This window comes from Hevea brasiliensis, chromosome 16 (genome assembly GCF_030052815.1).
Source record: "Hevea brasiliensis isolate MT/VB/25A 57/8 chromosome 16, ASM3005281v1, whole genome shotgun sequence".
Classification (NCBI taxonomy): domain Eukaryota; kingdom Viridiplantae; phylum Streptophyta; class Magnoliopsida; order Malpighiales; family Euphorbiaceae; genus Hevea; species Hevea brasiliensis.
This window is the reverse complement of record NC_079508.1, coordinates 69,725,645-69,748,619: the sequence shown is the minus strand read 5'-3', so window position 1 is coordinate 69,748,619 and position 22,975 is coordinate 69,725,645.

Genomic DNA, 22,975 nt, shown 5'->3' with positions numbered 1-22,975 from the left:
ATTCTTGAGGCTAATCTCCGTTGAATCCCTCCTTAGAAGGGTGAAGATATGGCTACGGCATCTCAACCTTTTCTTCCTCTTTCAAATTGTCAGATACAGTTTACAAAGTAGTATAGTGGTACATGAAGGAGAGAGAGGAAGATATAGTGATAAAATAAAATTTAGGGATAAAAGTGGAACACTGAATAAAATTCAGAGACGAATGATAAAAATTACCCACACATTATGTGTATCGGCTCTAAAAATAAATTTAAATATTTATTTATAATATTTTTAAAATTATAGATTAACAAAATAAGATATAAAAATCAATTTTTTTATTTTTATATTTATAAGTTTATTTAATCAATTATTTTATCATAATATTTTTTATTTAATTTTAAAATTTCATAACATTTATAAGTTAATTTAATTAATTATTTTATTATAATATTTTATTTAAATTTTAAAATTTCATAACATTTCATTTAATATTATTTTTAATTATTTTAATAATAAATATATTTATAATTTATTTTTTTACTAAATACAACTGCTTATTTATATGTATTTTATTAAACATGTAAGTACTTAAATTTTTAAATGCCTATAAAATTAAATTAGCTTATAACTTGAGTATTTGCAAGTAAATAATTCGACCGAATCCTAATGTGATAAGTTTTAGTAATATAATTGGGTTTGAGATGATTTGAATTTGAAAAATAACACTCGTGACGAGTTTGAATTATGTTTAAATTTTATATGTTGAATACTCATTGCCTAAATATATTTATATAAATAATTAGCTAAATACAAAATATATATTTTTTTATAATAATATTTATATATTTTATATACGTTATATTTTAAATAAATAAAATTTAAATATTGTGTAAAGTTATTAAATTTTTTAAATATAAATTATTAGTTAACAATATATTTTATGTAGATTATTAATTAAAATATATAAAATTAACCGAATTCAAGTATTATTTGAATAATAATAATAATAATAATTAAATTTAGAATAAATTCAGATAGTTGAGAATAAATTTTAATCGGATTTGGAATGAATTCGAATAGTGTTAATATTAATTAAGTTTGGATTCAAATTTAGGATAATTTGTAAGATTTTGTCCGGTAACTAATATTACCATTTGAGCCAAAATCAATTTATTTAATGTGGCCAAATATTAATTGATATTTACTTTAATTAATACAAATCCTAATTATACAAGGATTATTTTATTTAAAATAATAAACATAATTCTAATTGTATAAGGATATTTGATGAATATACTAGATTAAGTCTTATATTTATATATATATATATAAGCTGAAGCTGATCCTCTCTCTACCCATAAAGTCACGCACATTCTCTTTCATAAAGTCAGAAATAATAAGGTCATCTCAATAAAGTATTATATCGCTAAATTCTTATGTGTGAACAAAGAATGGTCAAGAGGGAGAAATGAATTTATTAAATTAAAGTGTCTCTCTTAATTATTAGCATGACTCAATTAAACTCCGCATCAGGTACGCTTTATAGATCTGTGAGAATTTATTTGTTCAAGATTCATTATTAGGGTGATGTTGAATCTTATGTTTATGATTCACATTATGTTTATGATTATTATAATCTATTCAAATTTATTTTACATGTGTTATCAGAGCCCTAGATTTTAAACAATTAAATTTCTTCATTAAATTTATGATGAATATAATATTGATATTCTTGATATTAGATTTAAGTAGAACTAAAGTATCAATTCTAAAGATTTAAGGATTAAAAATTAATGTTTAATAATTTAAAAAAAATAAATTAAGTTTGGCCAAAACTCATTGGATTCGGCCATGGAGGGTCAACATGTTGAAAAACATGTTTACAAATTAAATGGAATTGAGAACGAGTGTTCCCGAAAAGAATTAAAAAGAAAATTGCTTTGGCAAAATTTAATTTGGCCAAGCACAGTACGATGAAACATATTGGAAACTTGATTCCCCGTGTAGAAAGAAATTAACTTGGCCGAAATTTTCTTTAGATGGCCATTGAAAGTTCAAATCGGGAACAAGTTCCTCCGAAAAATATTAAATAATCATAATGAAAATAAAAAAATGATAATGAGGGTTGCAATACCCAATTAAGAGTTTATGCCTTAAATTATGTTATTTACTCAATTTAGTTAAGAATTGTAATTAAACATAATGAATGAATAAATATTAGGTTTATTAAGATATATAATTTATATGCATGCCTTATGATATTTGTTTTAGTTTGTTAGTCACTGAAGTGACCAAATTAAAATAAAATAAAAATAATAGTTTGTTAGTCACCAAAGTGGTCGAACTATGAATGATGTTTCATGTATATAAAAATTATCAATTATCCATACTAATAAATGCCTATGATGAAAAAGGATTAATTAATATCCACTAGTCATCAAAATTTAAGGATTTTACCCAAAGGTAAATTAATTATTCTATGATAGTGAGAATTATGAAAACAATAATATTTTATCAAATATATATTGAAAATCTAAAGACAACATATATATTTGATGTAAGTTAATTATTGTCTAATTAAGTTTAAAGGCATTTAATTTAGGAAAGTATATTATAGTATCTACTCAAAAGAGAACTATAGTATACTCTAATTGTTTGAATTGTCTGAACCTATTTTAATTTGAGTATGTGTATAATATTTGCAGCTATTACTCTTCATTCACAAGCTTCATTTGTGATTGTATTCAATGGGCTAAACTTCTCTGAATGGTGTGAGCAAGTCAAGTTCCATTTAGGTGTCTTGGAACTTGACTTAGCATTATTGAAAGACAAACCCGCTGCCATTACAGATACAAGCAGTAAAGAAGATAAGTTGTACCATAAGTAATGGAAATGGTCAAAGATAAGTTGTACCATAAGCAATGGGTACCATAAGCAATGGAAATGGTCAAACAGATTAAGCCTTATGTTCCTGCAAATGACTATTGCCAACAATATTAAGACAACAATTCCACAAACTGAAAATGTAAAAGAATACCTTAATTTTATGGAAGAATGATTTCGTTCTGCAGACAAGTCACTCGCTGGTACTCTAATGGCACAACTCACGACCATGAAGTATAATGGGTCGAAGAGTATGCATGAGCACATTATAGAGATTAGTGATATTGCAGCAAGGCTAAAACCCTTAGGGATGGCGGTGGATGATTCCTTCTTAGTGTAGTTCATTCTGAACTTACTACCTCTTGAATATGGGCCATTTCGAATCAATTATAACACTATTAAATCTAAGTAGAATGTTAATGAATTGGCCAGTAAGCTAGTTTCAGGAGGAAACAAGATTAAAGAATCAAGGGATTCATTCTATCAACATTATGGGACAAGGAGCTGGTAAAGGACTTAAACCAAAAGCCAACAAGTTTAAGAAGAAAAAGAAAGGATCTCCAAATGCTTCTCAAACTGCAAAAAGTGAACAAATGGCAGATAAGTGTCGCTTATGTAAGAAAGTAGGACACTATCAGAAAGATTGCCTGAAACATAAAGCTTGGTTCAAAAAGAAAGGTAATCCTTATGCTTATGTATGTTTTGAATCAAACTTAATTGAAGTTCCTAATAGTACTTGGTGGCTTGATTCTGGTTCTACTACTCATGTATCCAATTTGATACAGGGATTTCTTACGATCAAAACCACAAATCCAACTAAAGACTTTCTATTTATGGGGGACCGGATGAAGGCCCCAATTGAAGGCACAAGGACTTACTATTTGATCTTGGACAATGGTTATCACTTAGATCTTTTACAAACTTTCTATGTACCTTCAATTTCTAGGAATGTTATTTCTATTTCAAAACTTGATGAATCTGGGTTTAATGTTAAGTTTGGACATGGATGTTTCAGTTTATTTAATAACAATAATAATTCTGTTATTGGTTCTAGAATTCTTATTGATGGTTTATATAGGCTGAAACTTGATAATAATTTTGCTGAATCCTTGCTTGTCACTTATAGCAATATTGGGATTAAGCGTAGTAGACTGAATGAAGATTCTGTTTTTTAGTGGCATAAGCGTTTGGGTCACATATCCAAAGAAAGATTAAAGAGGTTAGTAAAGAATGAGATTCTATCGAATCTAGATTTTACTGATCTTGATATGTGTGTGTGGAATGCATTAAGGGAAAACAAACCAAACACAATAAGAAAGGAGCCACAAGAAACAGTCAGCTTCTTAAAATTATACACACTGATATATGTGAGCCTTTTGATGCACCATCTTTTGATGGAGAAAAATACTTTATTACCTTTACTGATGATTTTTCACGTTATGGATATATTTATTTGCTTAATAAAAAATCTCAATTAATAAATGCACTTGAAGTGTACATAAATGAGGTTGAGAGGCAAGTAGATAGAAAAGTGAAAATAATAAGGTCAGATAGAGGTGGTGAATACTATGGAAAACACACTGAAATGGGACAATGTCCTGGTCCATTTGCAAAATTCTTAGAAAGTCATGGCATATGTGCACAGTATACTATGCCAGGTACTCCTCAACAAAATGGGGTGGCAGAAAGGCAAAATCGGACTTTAATGGTGTCACGACCCAACCTATGAGCTGGACCGATACTAGGAACTGAGCCAGCCTAAAGCCCCCGAGGCCCGTAGTAAGTCTAACTATTCCTTAACCCAACTCTAAGGCCCATTTGGGCTCAATTTCAAGAATTCATCCAGACAAAGTCCGACCATAAAATGGACAATTTAACGAGGAGTTTTTGATTCGTCAGACCTGTAAACACAATATATAATAAATTGGAGAGCTCAGCTTACCCTGCACATAATCAAAATGTCATAACTCAAATGGGAGCTCAGCTCCCTCATCCAATCCCATCATGCATACAGTTAATAATTTTACAGGTCCAACATAACTTTTATAATAAATGCCTAAAATAAAAATAATTGCTTATAACACATGCGAAGTCTAAAATTTAACTCAATTTATACAAAATACATTAAATGCTATTAATGGACCTGCGAAAAAGAAGAGCAGCTTAGCCATAACAAATAATCCTCCTGTAGCCTGAAAAAATAGATGAACAGGAGTGAGCGTTCGACTTAAAGAGTAAAATACCAATTTTAATCATAATCTCTATAGCTATCTAAAGCTAATGCACCCTGTGGAGTGATATGCACTATCCTCATAATTTTCATACAATTCATATCATAACAGCAAAAAGGAAATTTGGAGCACTCACACACCCAACACTGTCAAGCAATACATATATGGGAGCTAATTCCCTATACAGCCCTCTTAATCCAACCTTTGCCAGCAAGTGTCGCTCAAGCCGGACTTTCGCTTAATAAACCAAGTGTGGGGTCTCAGCTAGTGTCTCTCAAGCCGTGTCTACCCGTCCTGTCCATATGTAATACTATACCACACGTACGCCAACACGCACACACTACTCTAAATTACCACAAACAAAATTCATAACACTTCATAAATTTAAAATGCAATATAAATCATGCCTAATATTTAACTACATAGATATATATTTATAAGTGATGCATGGCATGCTTAAACATATAATAATATCGAAATTATAATTAAAATTAATATTTTACTCACAGATTTAACCAAAGTCACTGCGGTGGCTGGGTGGAGGAGGAAGGCTATCTCGACTCACCTGACAATTTCATAGCAATTATTTAATATATTTGACTCGATACAAGCTTGAAAAAGACTAAAGACATCCTAGGTCGTGCTAAAAATCTGGCAGAGTCTTCCCTATACTTAGGACCTACCCAACCTGTAAAAGGGTTCAAATATATTTGACTCGATACAAGTTTGAAAAAGACTAAAGACACCCTAGGTCGTGCTAAAAATCTGGCAGAGTCTTCCCTATACTTAGGACCTACCCAACCTGTAAAAGGGTTCAAAATACACTTCTATATCTACAAATCACACATCCACAACTCAATCACATCACATGGCCCCTCCTGGGCCCATCCAAACAATCAACAATCACAATTTGAAAAATTACAGTTTAGTCCTTATAATTAACCCCTTTTGCAAAAACAACCGTTATGAGCTATAAAAATTCTAAAACTTTGTCCCGCGGTCCTTAGCAATATTACTAAGCTAATGCAAAAGGAATTATAATTTTCTAAGTTATCACGAATATTTTATAGATCTTTAATCGAATTCAAGTACTAGATAATTAAGAAAAAGTAAAGTTCGGGTTTACATATGCCGATTCCGACCCTGAAAACGCGTTTGAGATGTCTGACAATAGTGGGGTAGCTAAAATCTTGACCCAATTCCGAGGCTTTTTTAGTAGCCTGTTCGCCTGGCCCAAAATTTACAAACCCAGACAACCGTTGAATTTTCTGCGAATTGAAGGTATCTACATGAAGCCCACAACATTGGGTTAGTACATAATTTTTACAAAAATTTTCTAAGCTCATTTAGTACTCAGAAAAATATTACGAAGTTTCACGGGACCCACCAAAAAATGGTATTGGAAAATTTTAAAATTGGTATTGCCGCGAAGCTCTTGACGAGTGGAGCACTTTGGTACTCTCAGTTTTCTCATGGGTTCACGGTTTGCGAGAAATTTAGCCCAAAAATTGAAATGCGCTAAAACTTCCTGAATAAAAATTGGACAAACCGCTCAATGGATTTTGGTGTTCTTGGTGTCTATGAAAAGCTCTCTAGGTGTAGAAGTGTTTTGGGACAAGACCCAGTCCAATCAGTGGCCGGATCGGTTGAATTTTGGCCGATAAGGCAAAACGACGCGCGCATGCTGGGTGGGTTTTGCGCCACTTTTCCAGCGGCCTGGAGGCTTGTCGGCGGCAGGAGAGGTGCGCCGGAGTGTGGGGGAGGGCTGGGTGGCGGTTGGCCGGTGAGAGGCAGAGGGAGGAGAGAGAAAACGGGAGAGAGAGAGAGAGAGAGAGAGAGAGAGAGAGAGGACATCGGGGACGCGAAGAGGGAAAGAAAAAGAGGAAGAGGGCCTGTCCAATTCGACCGGTCCGATCCAGTCTGGTTCGATTTGACTAGTCCGATTCAGGATACAAAAATTTAAATTTTTACTCTGCCTTGGGACTGAAAATAAGGCCCAAAAATTTCAAAAAAATTATAGAAAACTCAAAAAAATTCGTAAAGTCCAAATATATTTTCAGTTTTGCCACGTGGTCTTTAAATTAATTTTTAAAAATCATAAAAATTTTATATTTTCGAAAAATCGAACCAGATTTCTAAAATTTGAAAAATTTCAAATAATTTCCCAAAATTTAAATAAAAAAAAATATAAATAATTACCCATAAAATAATAAATTTAAAAATTATGGGTTTTACATTCTTACCCCCTTACAGAAAATTCATCCTCGAATTTTACATAAGGCATAATAAAAGATTAAAATTACACATTAAATAAATAAGGATACTTGCTGCACATGTCCCGCTCTGACTCCCAGGTGCACTCTTCTACTGACTGGCTCCTTCACAAAACCTTAACCATAGGGATCTGTTTTGATTTTAGCTGCCTCACTTGGTAGTCCACTATGGCTACAGGTTGCTCCTCAAATGTCAAGTCTTCCTTCAGCTCTACTATATCTAGCTGTAGCACATGAGAAGGATCAGTTATTTATTTCCTGAGCATGGAGATGTGAAATATAGGATGAACATGAGAAAGGTTGGGTGGTAACTCCAACCGATAGGCAATTGCTCCAACTCTATCAGTAACATCAAAAGGTCCAATATATTGAGGTGCCAACTTGCGCTTCTTCCCAAATCTCATAACTCCCTTCATTGGAGAAACTTTTAGGAATACGTAATCGCCTACTACAAACTCTACATCCCTCTGTCTGGGATCTGCATAACTTTTCTGCCTACTGAAAACTGTTTTCAATCGTTCCCTGATTAAAGAAACCATCTCTGAAGTGTACTATACTAGGTCTGCATCATACACCTTCGCTTCTCCCATTTCTGTCCAACACAAAGGAGACCTACACTTTCTGCCATATAGCGCCTCATAGGGTGCCATCCCTATGCTGGAATGATAACTGTTGTTTTAGGCAAACTCCATCAAGGGTAGCTAATCATCCCATTGACCTCCAAAAACCAAAACACACATGCGAAATATGTCTTTCAATGTTTGGATTGTCCTTTTGGACTGCCAGTCTGTCTGAGGGTGGAAGGCAGTACTGAAGTTTAACTGTATGCCAAATGCCTCCTGCAACTTCCTCCAAAATCGAGAAGTGAACTGGGGCTCTCTATCAGATATTATGGAAGCAGGAACTCCATGCAATCTGACTGTTTCTCGAACATAGAGCCGGGCATACTGTGCAATAGAATATGTGATTTTCATAGGCAAGAAATGAGCTGATTTGGTCAGACGATCTATAATTACCCACATCGAATCATATCCCCATGTGGTACGAGGCAACCTAGTTGCAAAATCCATAGTGATCATTTCCCACTTCCATTATGAGATAAAGAGCTCTTGCAGCTTCCCTGATGGCCTTTTGTGTTCAAACTTCACCTTCTGATAAGTCAAGCACTTGGACACAGAGTCTGCTATGTCTCTCTTCATGCCATTCTACCAGTAGCTATCTTTAACATCATGGTACATCTTGGTGGAGCATGGGTGTACATTGTACAGTGTATAGTGTGCCTCTCGCATGATTTCATTTCTGAGATTGTCCACGTCGGGCACATATATCCTGAAACCTTGCGTAAGAGCGCCATCATTGGCAAATCCAAACTCACCACCTTCACCTTGCTGTACTATTTCTATGATCTGCATCAATTGCTGGTCTCTGTGCTGGGAAACTCTGACTCTGTCTCGCAAGTCTGGCCTCACTGAAAAATGGGCCAACAATAGCCCCTCATCTGAAAGATCTAAGATCAGACCTTGATCCATCAACTCATGTACTTCCTGAATCAACGGTCTCTTCTCCACTGATATGTGCGCCAAGCTGCCAAAAGATTTTCTGCTCAAAGCATCTACTATTACATTGGCCTTCCCAGGGTGGTACTGGATGGTACAATCATAGTCCTTCAGAAGCTCCATCCATCTCCTCTGTCTCAAATTTAAATCCCTATGTTGGAAGATATACTTCAAACTCTTGTGGTCGGTGTATATCTTGCACATTTCACCATACAGGTAGTGTCTCTAGATCTTTAGTGCAAAGACTATAGCCCCCATTTCCAAATTATGGGTGGGGTAGTTCTGCTCATGCCTCTTTAGCTGCCTTGAAGCATAAGCCACTACTTTTCCATTCTACATCAAAATACACCCTAAGCCAACTCTGGAGGCATCACAATACATGATATATCCTTCACCACTCATAGGTAATGTCAACACAGGGGCGGTAGTTAGACACTCCTTAAGTTTTTGGAAGCTCTCCTCACAATCATTTGTCCAAACGAACGGAATATTTTTCCTAGTTAACTTAGTTAGGAGAGCAGCTATCTTGGAGAAATCCTGTATAAAGCGTCTATAGTAGCTAGCTAGGTCCAGAAAACTTCGCACCTCAGTGACTGTTGTAGACCTAAGCCAATCAGTTACAGCCTCAATTTTCTTGGGATCCACTTGAATGCCTTCACTAGAAACCACGTGTACTAAGAATAAGATGCTTTATAGCCAAAATTCACATTTTGAAAATTTGGCATATAGCTGGTGCTCCCTCAAAGTCTGCAACACCATCCTCAAATGCCACACGTGTTCTTCCTCGGTCAGAAAGTATACCAAAATGTCATCTATGAATACAATAAAAAAAGGGTCTAGGAATGGCCTGAACACCTTGTTCATCAAGTCCATGAAGGCCGCTGGTGCATTAGTGAGTCCAAAAGACATTACCAAGAACTCATAATGACCATATCTTGTCCTGAATGCTGTCTTGGACACATCCTCATTCCTGATTCTCAACTGATGGTAGCCTATTCATAGGTCTATTTTGGAAAAGAATCTAGCCACTTGGAGCTGATCAAATAGATCATCGATCCAAGAAAGTGGATACTTGTTCTTCACAGTCATCTTGTTCAGCTGTCTATAATCAATACACAACCTCAAGGACCCATCTTTCTTTCTCACAAATAGAACAGGAGTGCCCCAGGGTAAAGTGCTTGGACGTATGAAACCCTTGTCCAAAAGCTCCTGTAGTTGCTCCTTTAGCTCTTTCAATTCTGCTGGTGCCATCCTATAAAGCGGCATTGATATGGGGTTTGTAGCTGGTACAACATCAATGCAGAACTCTATTTCATTTCCTAGTGACAACCCTGGAAGCTCCTCAGGGAAGTCATCCATGAATTCTCTGACAATAGGAATATTTTTCATGTTAACACCTTCTATAGATGTATCTCTCACTAATGCCAAATACCCTTGACATCCACGCCTCAACATTTTTCTAGCACTAATTGCTGACACCAAATTATATGGAGCCACGCTCCTATCACCATCAAAGCTAAACTCTTCCACACCAGCTATGTGAAAATACACCTTTTTTTTTCTGCAGTCTAAAATGACATAATGAGTTGCCAACCAATCCATTTTCAAAATTACATCGAAATCTATTACTGGTAAAGGAACCAAGTCTGTTGGGAGGATCCTTCCATTCACTACTACTTGGCTATCCGGAAAAACCATATCTACATCTATGTTGTCACTAAGCGGGGTAGCTACAAACAAAGGGCATTCTAAAGTTGTAGGGTTCTTATCCAACCTCATGACAAAAATTGGGGAGACAAATCAGTGTGTAGCACCTGGATCTATCAAAACATGAGCCTTATAGGAACAGACTAGAAGAATACCTGCCACAATTGCATTGGAAGCCTGAGCATCCTAGTGGGTCAAGGTGAAAACTTGAGCTTGACCCTTACCCTGCATTGTAGAACCCTGAAATTGACTTCTACCTCCTGAGCTACCTCTAAATCCACATCCTCCTTGTCCTCGGCCCTGTTGGCCACTGAACTGGCTGCCTGCCATGCTGAAAGCACAAGGATACAATTGACAAGGAATATTTGCAATAGAACCCTATGACCCCATCTGTGGCTCGTTGAACACTAGACATTCTCTAGCAAAGTGACCTTACTAGGCACACCGAAAACATACTCCTGAATCCATCATACAAGGTCCTAAATGTCCTCTTCCACACTGTGTACAAGGTGCTAAGGAGGATCCTGAACCAGACCCAGAACTGCTGTAACCTGAACTGTGACCACTGCTGGATCCATACCCTGGTCTGAATCCTTAAGATTTGTGTTTAAAATCACCCTTCTTGTTGCTTCTACCTCTTCCTCTGTAATGACTTTGGCCGTCACTATCCGTGGTACCCGTGTAGGGAACACCTGAAGAACCCTCTGCTTTATTCTTCTTTACCCTTCCACTGTCATCTCCTGTATAGCTAATCTTAATCTGTCGGACTCAATCAACTATCATATCAAAAGACTGATTAGACATCATGGCCATGTTTGCATACCTCCTGTCCAGCCCCTTTAGGAACCTCTTTACCTTCTTACTTTCTGTAGCCACTGCTGTAGGGGCATATCTGTTTAGTTCTAGAAATTCTATAGCATATTCATCTACGGATCTGCCATTCTACCTTAAGGCCTCAAAGGCCCACTGCTTTTGATCTCTGAAGCTTTCTGGTACAAACCTGTTGATAAACAGTTCAACAAACTGGGTCCAAGATAATCCCTTAATACGAGATAGTACGTAGTTTGTCATCCACTATCTTGGCACTGGCCCCAATACATGCTGCACACACTCTATAAGCCTCCTATTAGTCAACTATAACTCCATCCCTGCCTGTTTCCAGGAATCCAAAAACCGATAGGCATCGTCTGACACATCATAAGTACCAGGCACCAACTTCTTGAAATTAATTATTTGTTTGTACGGTTTCCCTCTTGGTGCGGTGGGTTGCTACTGTTGGGGAGGGTGGACCATATATTGTGCCATCATATCGATTGTTCTCTGCAATCCGGCTAAAGTAGCTACCATTGGGTCCATGGGACCCTGGGCCATAAAAGACTGTTCCTAAACTGGTGGCAGTTGCTCTTCTGCTTGAGCAGCTCTAGGTCTCCTACCCCGTCTCCTCGAGGCAGGTGCCTCATCCTGTGCCGACACCTCGTCAGGCACATCCAGTTTTGGTGCAGTGGCAGCTCTTCTGCTTCTATGCATTTTTCTAAAATTCAACAGCATTAGCCCACAAAAATTCAAAATGGCATGTTACACAGCTCTATAGACTCATATTTACACACAATTATATAAAGCATAAACTAGAAGCAAAGATGACAATGCAAGGACGAATGTGGATCCTACTCTTCGCATGTGATTCTTACTAGACTCTTTCCAACAATTTAGACATATATTCCCTATGAATCTGGAGCCTAAGCTCTGATACCACATTTGTCATGACCCAACCTATGGGCCGGACCGACACTAGGACTTGGGCCAACCTAAAGCCCCTGAGGCCCGTAGTAAGCTTAACTATTCCTTAACCCAACTCTAAGGCCCATTTGGGCCCAATTTCAATAATTCATCTGGACAGAGTCCTGCCATAAAAGAAACCATTCAACAAGGAGTTTTTGACTTGCCCGACCTGTAAACGCAATATATAATAATTTGGGGAGCTCAGCTCACCCTCTGCATAATCAAAATGTTATAACTCAAATGGGAGCTCAGCTCCCTCATCAAATCTCATCATGCATACAGTTAATAATTTTACGGGTCCAGCATAACTTTTATAATACAGGCCAAAAATAAAAATAAGTGCTTCTAACACATGTGGAATCTAAAATTTAACTCAATTTGTATAAAATACATTAAATACTATTAATGGAACTGCGAAGAAGAAGAGCAGGTTAGCCACAACAAATAATCCTCCTATAGCCTGGAAAAATAGATGAACAGGAGTGAGCATTGGACTCAGAGAGTAAAACACTAATTTTAATCATAATCTCTATAGCTATCTAAAGCTAATGCATCCTGTGGAGTGATATGCAACATCCTCATAATTTTCATACAATTCATATCATAACAGCAAAAAGGCAATTTGGAGCACTCACACATCCAACACTATTAAGCAATACATATATGGGAGCTAATCCCCTATACAGCCCCTCTTAATCCAACCTCTGCCAATGAGTGTCTCTCAAGCCGGACTTTCGCTTAATAAACCAAGTGTGGGGTCCCAGCTAGTGTCTCTCAAGCCGTGTCTACCCCGACTTTTCCATAAAGGACTGGGTCCCAGCAAGTGTCTCTCAAGCCGTGTCTACCCGTCCTGTCCATACCCAATACCATACCACACGCACGTCAACGCACACACACTGCTCCAAATTACCACAAATAACATCCATAATACTTCATCAATTTAAAATGCAACATAAATCATGCCTAATATTTAACTACATAGATATATATTTATAAGTGATGTATGGGCATGCTTAAACATATAATAATATCGAAATTACAATTAAAATTAATATTTTACTCACAGATTTAACCGAAGTCACTACGGTGGCTAAGCGGAGGAGGAAGGCTGTACCGGCTCACCTAACAATTTTATAGCAATTATTTAGAATATTTGACTCGATACAAGCTTGAAAAAGACCAAAGACACCCTAGGTCGTACCGAAAATCCGGCAGAGTCTCCTCTATACCTAGGACCTACCCTGTAACACCCTCCCTGTAGTAACTCCGTACATTCTACTGTTCCAGTGACCAGTGTTGGTCCGGACAGCTAGAACGATCGGAAAAATATTTAAACTAAAGTGAGGGACCATAATTAACTCAAATATTAATAAGAAAAATTTAGTAAACATTTTAGAAATAAAATACAACTAAGTCAAATGAGCCGGTGCCCAAGCGATGGGTAACCCAGAAGGAAGTTGCGGTTCTCGCAACTAGGAGCCCTAGACCCGGGGAAAAATTCATAAAATAATTTTTGGGACTCCAGAAAAGGGTCATTGAGGTTCCTATGGCATTAGAATGCCAAGAAAATATTTAGAAAAATTTTTCAATCAGTACAGACAATTTTGACCCCTTAAGCCAAACGGAGGGCATTTTGGTCATTTCGCCTTCAGAGAAGATTTTTGGCCGACTTATCCAGTTAAGTAAATAATTATTATGATCTAAAATATGAATAAATATTGCAAAAAATTAAATTAAAAATGAATAGAAAAGAAAGAAAAAGAAAATGACTTAAATCCTTAATTATAACATCACTATGATGTCATTTAAATGCCCTCCACTAATCAACATTCAACAACACAACAAAAATTCTTTAAAAAGGGAAAAATGAGAAATTAAGAAACCAATTTCTGGTTTCTTCTTCCTCTTCAAGCCGTGACCCTCTCTTCCATCTCCCTCCATTAAAATTTCTTTCATCACTTCCATTTTCCCATGAATTTTCACTACAAAACCCTAGACATCTTTCATTAAAACTTGTCTATACCTCTTGGGGAAGTGTTTGGCAGCCTAGAAAAGGAAAGAAAGTGAAGTTTAAGCTTGAGAAAATTCTGCCCTACAAGAGGTTAGTGCCTATCTATACATAAATCTCTCTTATTCCATGTTAGAGACTTCAAATGAGTAAGGATTTGTGGATTAAATGAATAAAATTCATATGTATGTACACTATGAATTTCGGCAGCCCTAAGGAAGGGATAAGATTGATTGTTTTTGATGGACTTAGAGTGGACTAGAGATCATGATTAAAGAATATATATATGTGGATAATGAATTAGTGAGGTAATTAAGGTATCTTGTGTAAATTCATAATGGGAATTAGGGTTTTGGGGGTGAAACTTGGACTTTGCTCATGAAATGGTGAGTGAACATTCTAATGGTCAATTAGTGACCATTTGAGGTAAGTTGACCATAATTTGAAGTGAATTAGGGTATTACAAAATGAATTGGTATGCTGCCTAGTGAGGGCAGCAGGTGAGGCTGTGAGTCTAGCCTATTTGGACTGCCATAACTCTGGCTGTGTAGGTTCAATTGGTGTTTGGCCAATTGGACATGAAAGTAGACACATAATGGCACAATTTTGGTGAAGAAATCATGCCCAAAAGACCAAAGCAAGTGGACCAAAAACTGGCCCCAATCCGGATGTCCTGCAACCAGATTCTGCAGAATGACTAAATGAACAGTAATTGTTCATTTGGCCATAACTCATTGTAGAATGGCTCAATTGACCTGAAATTTTTACAGCAACAAGTTAAGATATAGACAAACAACTTTCATGAAGAAACCTACCCCAAATTATGACCAGAACCTATCCAACAAGGCAGTTACAGTCACTGTTCACTGCACTGTAGATATGGTCAGTTCTGCAATTTTTCAATTTGGCCAGCTGTGGTTTTTGGACCATAACTGGAGCTACAAAACTCCAAATGGAGTGATTCAAAAAAAAAGAAATTCAACTAGACAAAATAAGAAACAACTTTCATGTTTATCATTTTCTCAAATTCTCAACTGACAACTAATGGAGCAGTAAAATTTAGGTATGAAAATGAAAATTCTGCTCCCTTAGTTTAAGCTTAGAAATGGTATTGGTGATTAATGCCAACAAGTTTTGAATGCAAAATGTGGTATGTTGGGAGTGTCAAAACCAATGTACCTATTTTCTATGCAAAAGTCAACATTTTTGTTGACTAATGAAGTGAATAGTAACATCAAAACTTGAAATCCAAAAATTGAAGAATTCTAAAGCATCAAATGCCCTAGTATACCTAACAAGATTGGTTTGGATAGTTTGGCATGCCAATAGGGTTCAGTTAGCAGTACTGCACATGGCATTATGCCATTCTATGATTTTATGGCTTTTAGCCATTTTGACATTGTGTTGAGACTTGGCCTCGTGCCTCATATTATTCTGACTTGTTATTACATTTACCTGGGAGATACATATGTGACCGATGGTGTGACGGCCCGAGGTACTTGATACCCAGTGCCAGTTTACCCGTTTATCCAGTTTAGTCGTTCAGTATAGGTTACTTGGGCAACCAAAAGAATGAAAGTGGATAAAATTAACGAAATAAATGATTATAACGAGTACAAAACAAGTAAAACATCGATACATTCAATGCATATTTATTTCTGTTATGTCTTTTTATTTTATTATTGGCACCACTAAGCATTATTGCTTAGCGCGTTGCTTTCGCTACGCGTAGGTTCTGGAGATACTGATCGAGAGCCCAGTAGACCGCAGACTGGGTGAGACCATCCTGCAGCTCTGCATAGTATCCGTGTCACCTCACCATCTTCAGTGCATTGATAGGACACTAGGTTTCATTTTGGTATTTTGTAACTAATTTTTATTTTATCATATGTAATTGAACTTATGTAATGTATTTTGATGTCCATGTAAATAATGAAAATTGTGGTTATGAATGTAAAATTTGAGTGTTTATTTATTGCTTGTAAATGAGTATCATGAGAAATGAATGTTTGAGTAATGGAAATGTTGTTGAAAAACATATTGAGTTTTGATATTGGAGTTTGGGATTGATTGGAAATGATTATTGGAAGTGTTTTTCACAGGTTCCGAAGAACTGTTTTCTCCATTTTTAGCCGATATTCTGCCAGATTTTCTATAAAATTTTCGGAACCTCAAATAAATTTTAATTTTAATAAATGACTTAAATGAATTATATTTCACAAATTGTATTCAAAACTATGATAAAAATAAAATAAGGAAGAATAAAAATGATTGAGATAAAATAGAGTGTTCCGGTACACTGTGTGACATATCTTACTCGGATATACTATAGACGGGTAAGGGGTGTCACATTTAGTGGTATCAGAGCACGGTTTAGGCGTTTCTGGGCCTAGATTGAGTCCATACCATGCATTGCATTTGTAAGAGTCGAGGTGACACTAATGCAGATCTGTTTGTCTTTCTTATTTTGAATAGGATATGGACCCTACATCTCAGAGGGCAGTTGAGGAGGAAGTGGAGAGTCATGCTCCACCTGCAGCAGCTGAGACTGGGGGTATGGGAGAACTCGCTCGCCACTCAAGCAGAGCCTGCTCAGCCTCCACAGGCCATGTTCCAGCAAATGGCCGAATTCTTCAGACAAATGGCCGGGGTAATGCCAGCACCACCACCACCACCTCCATAACCAAAATCACATCTAGAAAAATTGAGAAAGTTTGGAGCAGTGGACTTCTTTGGCAAGAGAGAAGATGATTCTGTTGCAGCCGAGAATTGGTTGAACAGAACAGGCAGAGTTTTAAAACAACTCCACTACACCCCAGAGCAAAATTTAGAGGCTGCTGTATCTCTGTTGCAAGACGATGCATATGAATGGTGGGACACGGTATCCAGTGAAGTGCAGCCAGAAGTTATAACTTGGGACTTCTTCCTCTCTGAATTCAAGAAGAAATATGTGGGTAGTGTATACCAGGAAGAGAGAAGAATAGTGTTCATTAATCGAGGCGAGACACCGGTGGTCGAGTATGAGAAGGAATTCGTCAGATTGAGCCGCTATGGAAGGGAGATAGTTCCTAATGAGGCCGAAAGGTGTAAGAGATTTGAAGAAGGATTAAATGACAATGTAAAGATCATTATCACTGCCTTGGGAATCACAGACTTCACCAAGTTAGTGGAAGCTACAATAAAGGTTGAAAAGGTTAGAATAAGTGAGCAGACCAGAAGAGAGAGACAGCAGAAGAGGGGCCCAGTCGCCTAGTTCATCTCCGCATTTGGGAAGAAGTTCAAGGGTCCACCTGCATAGAGTTTATGTCAACCACAAGGTCGTGGTCACCTCAGGGGCCAGAGCCACGCTTTACCCCTAGGAGAGGTCACCCACACCATCGCAGGCCTCTCGTGGATGGGGTTCGAGGACCAGCCCCAAAGATCTTCTCGCATGTCCACATTGTTTGAAATGGCAACAGGTAGTGTGTTGGAGAGTGACTGGTGCCTGCTTAAGGTGTGGGTAAACAGAGCATCCGTTGAAGCACTGTCCATGCAGAACTACTACCGCTTCAACACAAGGCATGCACCTACCCTGCACCACAAAGGGGTAGGAAATCGCAACTGACGCAGATGGGACCATCACAGAGGCTGCATCCGAGCGCCAGAGAGGCTCGATAATGGACCACTGCGAGCTTATGCCATAAGAGCTCAGGAGGAGCAAGATGCCCCGGACGTCATAAGGGGTACGTTCTCCCTCTACAATACATCTGTGCATGCATTAGTGGATCCAGGATCCACTCATTCATACATCTGCATCAACCTACCCTTAGAAAGGGGGATACTAGTAGGGGAGAGTGACCAAGCAATTCTGGTCACTACTCCAGTGGGCCACAGCAGTAGTGGTGAACAAAGTATACAAGGGTTGCGTTAAGGATTCAGGGTATGAATTCTTGGCGCACTGATTGAGTTGCCTTTCCATGAGTTTGACGTGATTTTGGGAATGGGTGGTTATCACGTCATCGTGCAATAGTTGATTGCAAATTGAAGAGAATTTCTCTGAAAACTTGAGGGTAATGAGATCATCGTTGTGGGTGAAAGGACGATTTCTGTCCAATGTTATCTCACCACGATTGCAAGAAGAATGATGAGAAAAGGCTGTGAAGCCTACCTAGCACATGTGGTGGATACTAGGCAGGCTAAGCCAAACCTGAGTGATATACCCACAGTAAGAGACTTCCCAGAAGTATTTCCTGAAGAGTTGCCTGGTTTGCAATCAGAAAGGGAAGTTGAATTTGCTATTGAGACACTGTCGGGTACAGCACCCATTTTCATTACTCCTTATAGGATGGCACCCACGGAATTGAGGGAGTTGAAAACTCAGTTGCAAGAGTTACTTGATAAGGGGTTTATACGCCCCAGTGTCTCACCATGGGGAGCTCCAGTGCTATTTGTAAAGAAGAAGGATGGGACTTTGAGGCTTTACATTGATTACTGGCAGTTGAATAAAGTGACTATGAAGAACAAATATCCGTTGCCTAGAATTGATGATCTGTTTGATCAGTTGAAGGGAGCAGGAGTATTTTCTAAGATTGATCTCAGATCAGGGTATCATTAGTTGAGGGTGAAGGATGTAGATGTGCCAAAGACTGCATTCAGGACCCGGTATGGGCATTATGAGTTTCTGGTGATGCCCTTTGGCCTAACAAATGCACCAGCAGCATTTATGGACCTTATGAACCGTATCTTCCATCCATACCTAGATCGGTTCGTAGTGGTCTTTATTGATGATATTCTGGTGTACTCCAAGACCAGGGAAGAACATGATGAGCATTTGAGGATTATTTTGCAAACCCTGAGAGAAAAGAAGCTGTATGCTAAGTTGTCCAAATGTGACTTCTGGTTAAATGAAATTGCATTCCTTGAACCCATAGTGTCAGCTGATGGGATTAGGGTGGATCCCAAGAAAATAGAAGCAGTGATGGAATGGAAGCCTCCCAGGAATACAACTGAGGTCAGAAGCTTCTTGGGGCTAGCTGGGTATTACAGGAGATTTGTGAAGGGATTTTCTTTAATAGCTGCTCCAATGACCAAGTTGTTACACAAGAACATCAGATTTGACTGGAATGACAAGTGTCAGACCAGTTTTGAAAAGTTGAAGGCTATGTTGACAGAGGCACCAATGTTAACACAGCCAGTGTCAGGAAAGGACCTTGTGGTCTATAGTGATGCCTCTCATAATGGGTTAGGGTGTGTATTGATGCAAGAGGGAAAAGTGGTCGCTTATGCTTCCAGGCAGCTAAGGCCACATGAACAGAATTACCCTACCCATGATCTAGAGCTTGCAGCAATTATCTTGTGATCGAAGATATGGAGGCATTACTTGTATGGTGAAAAGTGCTACATTTACACAGACCACAAAAGCCTAAAATACTTGCCAACCCAGAAGGAGCTCAACCTTAGACAGAGACGATGGATTGAGTTCCTGAAGGACTATGATTGTGTAATTGACTACCATCCTGGGAAGGCAAATGTAGTTGCTGATGCTTTGAGCAGAAAATCCATGACAGCTTTGAGATCATTGAATGCCCGTCTATCTTTGGTTCGAGATGGAGCTATTTTGGCTGAGTTGCAAGTGAGGCCAAACCTGCTACAGCAGATTTTAGATGGGCAAAAGGCAGATGAAAAGTTAATGGCTATTATGAGCAAAATCTCAGAGGGAAAAGCAACTGACTATGAGGTGAAAGCAGATGGGTGTCTGTACTACAAAGGAATACTGTGTGTACCAGATGATGGGGAATTGAAGGCCAGTATTCTAAAAGAGGCACACATCAGTGTATATGCTATGCACCCAGGAAGTACAAAGATGTATCATGATTTGAAGCTTCAGTATTGGTGGCCTGGTATGAAGAAGGACATAGCTGACTATGTGACTAAATGCTTGACATGTCAACAAGTCAAGGCAGAACATCAAATTCTATCAGGTTTGCTACAGCCTATACGCATACCTGAATGGAAATGGGATCGGGTCACCATGGATTTTGTAAGTGGTCTACCTCTCACCCAGAAGAAACATGATGCAGTATGGGTGATAGTTGATAGATTGACAAAGTCAGCACACTTTCTGCCAGTTAGGACTGACTACTCACTGGAGAAGTTAGCAGAATTGTATATCAGTGAGATAGTTAGACTGCATGAAATTCCACTTTCCATCATATCTGATCGAGACCCAAGGTTTACATCGAGATTTTGGAAGAAGTTGCATGAGTCCTTGGGTACATAACTCCACTTCAGTACAGCATTCCATCCTCAGACGGATGGGCAATCTGAAAGAGTAATCCAGGTCCTTGAGGATATGCTGAGGGGTTGTGTCATTGAGTTTGAGGGAAGTTGGGATAGATACCTCCCATCGCGTAATTTGCATACAACAATAGCTACCAAGCTAGTATCCAAATGGCCCCGTATGAAGCAATTGTATGGGAGGAAATGTAGAACTCAGCAGGCCGGACTGAATTGGGCAAAGACAAATCGGTGGGGCGGACCGTGAAACAGATCGAGGAGAAAGTGAAACTAATCAAAGCCAATCTGAAGGTTGCCTCGCATGCATGTAAATCCTATGCCGACTTGAAAAGAAAAGAAATAGAATATACGGTTGGCGACAAAGTGTTCCTCAAGGTGTCACCGTGGAAGAAGGTATTGAGGTTTGGAAGAAAAGGTAAGTTAAGCCCTAGGTTCATTGGCCCATATGAAGTCATTGAACGTGTGGGTCCAGTGGCCTATAGGCTAGCTTTACCACCAGAGCTAGACAAGATCCACAATGTGTTCCACGTGTCCATGCTCAGAAGATACCGCTCAGATCCTTCACATGTCATCTCCAGGGAAGAAATTGAAATACAGCCGGATTTGACATATGAAGAAGAACCTCTACGGATCCTGGCTCGGGAAGTGAAAGAGTTGAGAAATAAGCAGATTCCACTGGTGAAAGTGCTTTGGAGGCACCACAACACCGAGGAGGCAACTTGGGAAAGTGAAGAAACGATGAGGCAACAGTTCCCTCAACTGTTTGCATCAGGTAAATTTCGAGGACGAAATTTAAATTAGAGGGGAAGAGTTGTAACACCCTCCCTGTAGCAACTCCGTACATTCTACTGTTCCGGTGACCAGTGTTGGTCCGGACAGCTAGAACGATCGGAAAAATATTTAAACTAAAGTGAGGGACCATAATTAACTCAAATATTAATAATAAAAATTTAGTAAACATTTTAGAAATAAAATACAACTAAGTCAAATGAGCCGGTGCCCAAGCGATGGGTAACCCAGAGGGAAGTTGCGGTTCTCGCAACTAGGAGCCCTAGACCCGGGGAAAAATTCATAAAATAATTTTTGGGACTCCAGAAAAGGGTCATTGAGGTTCCTATGGCATTAGAATGCCAAGAAAATATTTAGAAAAATTTTTCAATCGGTACAGACAATTTTGACCCGTTAAGCCAAACGGAGGGCATTTTGGTCATTTCGCCTTCAGAGACGATTTTTGGCCGACTTGTCCAATTAAGTAAATAATTATTATGATCTAAAATATGAATAAATATTGCTAAAAATTAAATTAAAAATGAATAGAAAAGAAAGAAAAAGAAAATGACTTAAATCCTTAATTATGACATCACTATGATGTCATTTAAATGCCCTCCACTAATCAACATTCAACAACACAACAAAAATTCTTTAAAAAGGGAAAAATGACAAATTAAGAAACCAATTTCTGGTTTCTTCTTCCTCTTCAAGCCGTGACCCTCTCTTCCATCTCCCTCCATTAAAATTTCTTTCATCACTTCCATTTTCCAATGAATTTTCACTACAAAACCCTAGACATCTTTCATTAAAACTTGTCTATACCTCTTGGGGAAGTGTTTGGCAGCCTAGAAAAGGAAAGAAAGTGAAGTTTAAGCTTGAGAAAATTCTGCCCTACAAGAGGTTAGTGCCTATCTATACATAAATCTCTCTTATTCCATGTTAGAGACTTCAAATGAGTAAGGATTTGTGGATTAAATGAATAAAATTCATATGTATGTATACTATGAATTTCGACAGCCCTAAGGAAGGGATAAGATTGATTGTTTTTGATGGACTTAGAGTGGACTAGATATCATGATTAAAGAATATATATATGTGGATAATGAATTAGTGAGGTAATTAAGGTATCTTGTGTAAATTCATAATGGGAATTAGGGTTTTGGGGGTGAAACTTGGACTTTGCTCATGAAATGGTGAGTGAACATTCTAATGGTCAATTAGTGACCATTTGAGGTAAGTTGACCATAATTTGAAGTGAATTAGGGTATTACAAAATGAATTGGTATGCTGCCTAGTGAGGGCAGCACGTGAGGCTGTGAGTCCAGCCTGTTTGGACTGCCATAACTCTGGCTGTGTAGGTTCAATTGGTGTTTGGCTAATTGGACATGAAACTAGACACATAATGGCACAATTTTGGTGAAGAAACCATGCCCAAAAGACCAAAGCAAGTGGACCAAAAACTGGCCCCAATCCGAATGTCCTGCAACCAGATTCTGCAGAATGACCAAA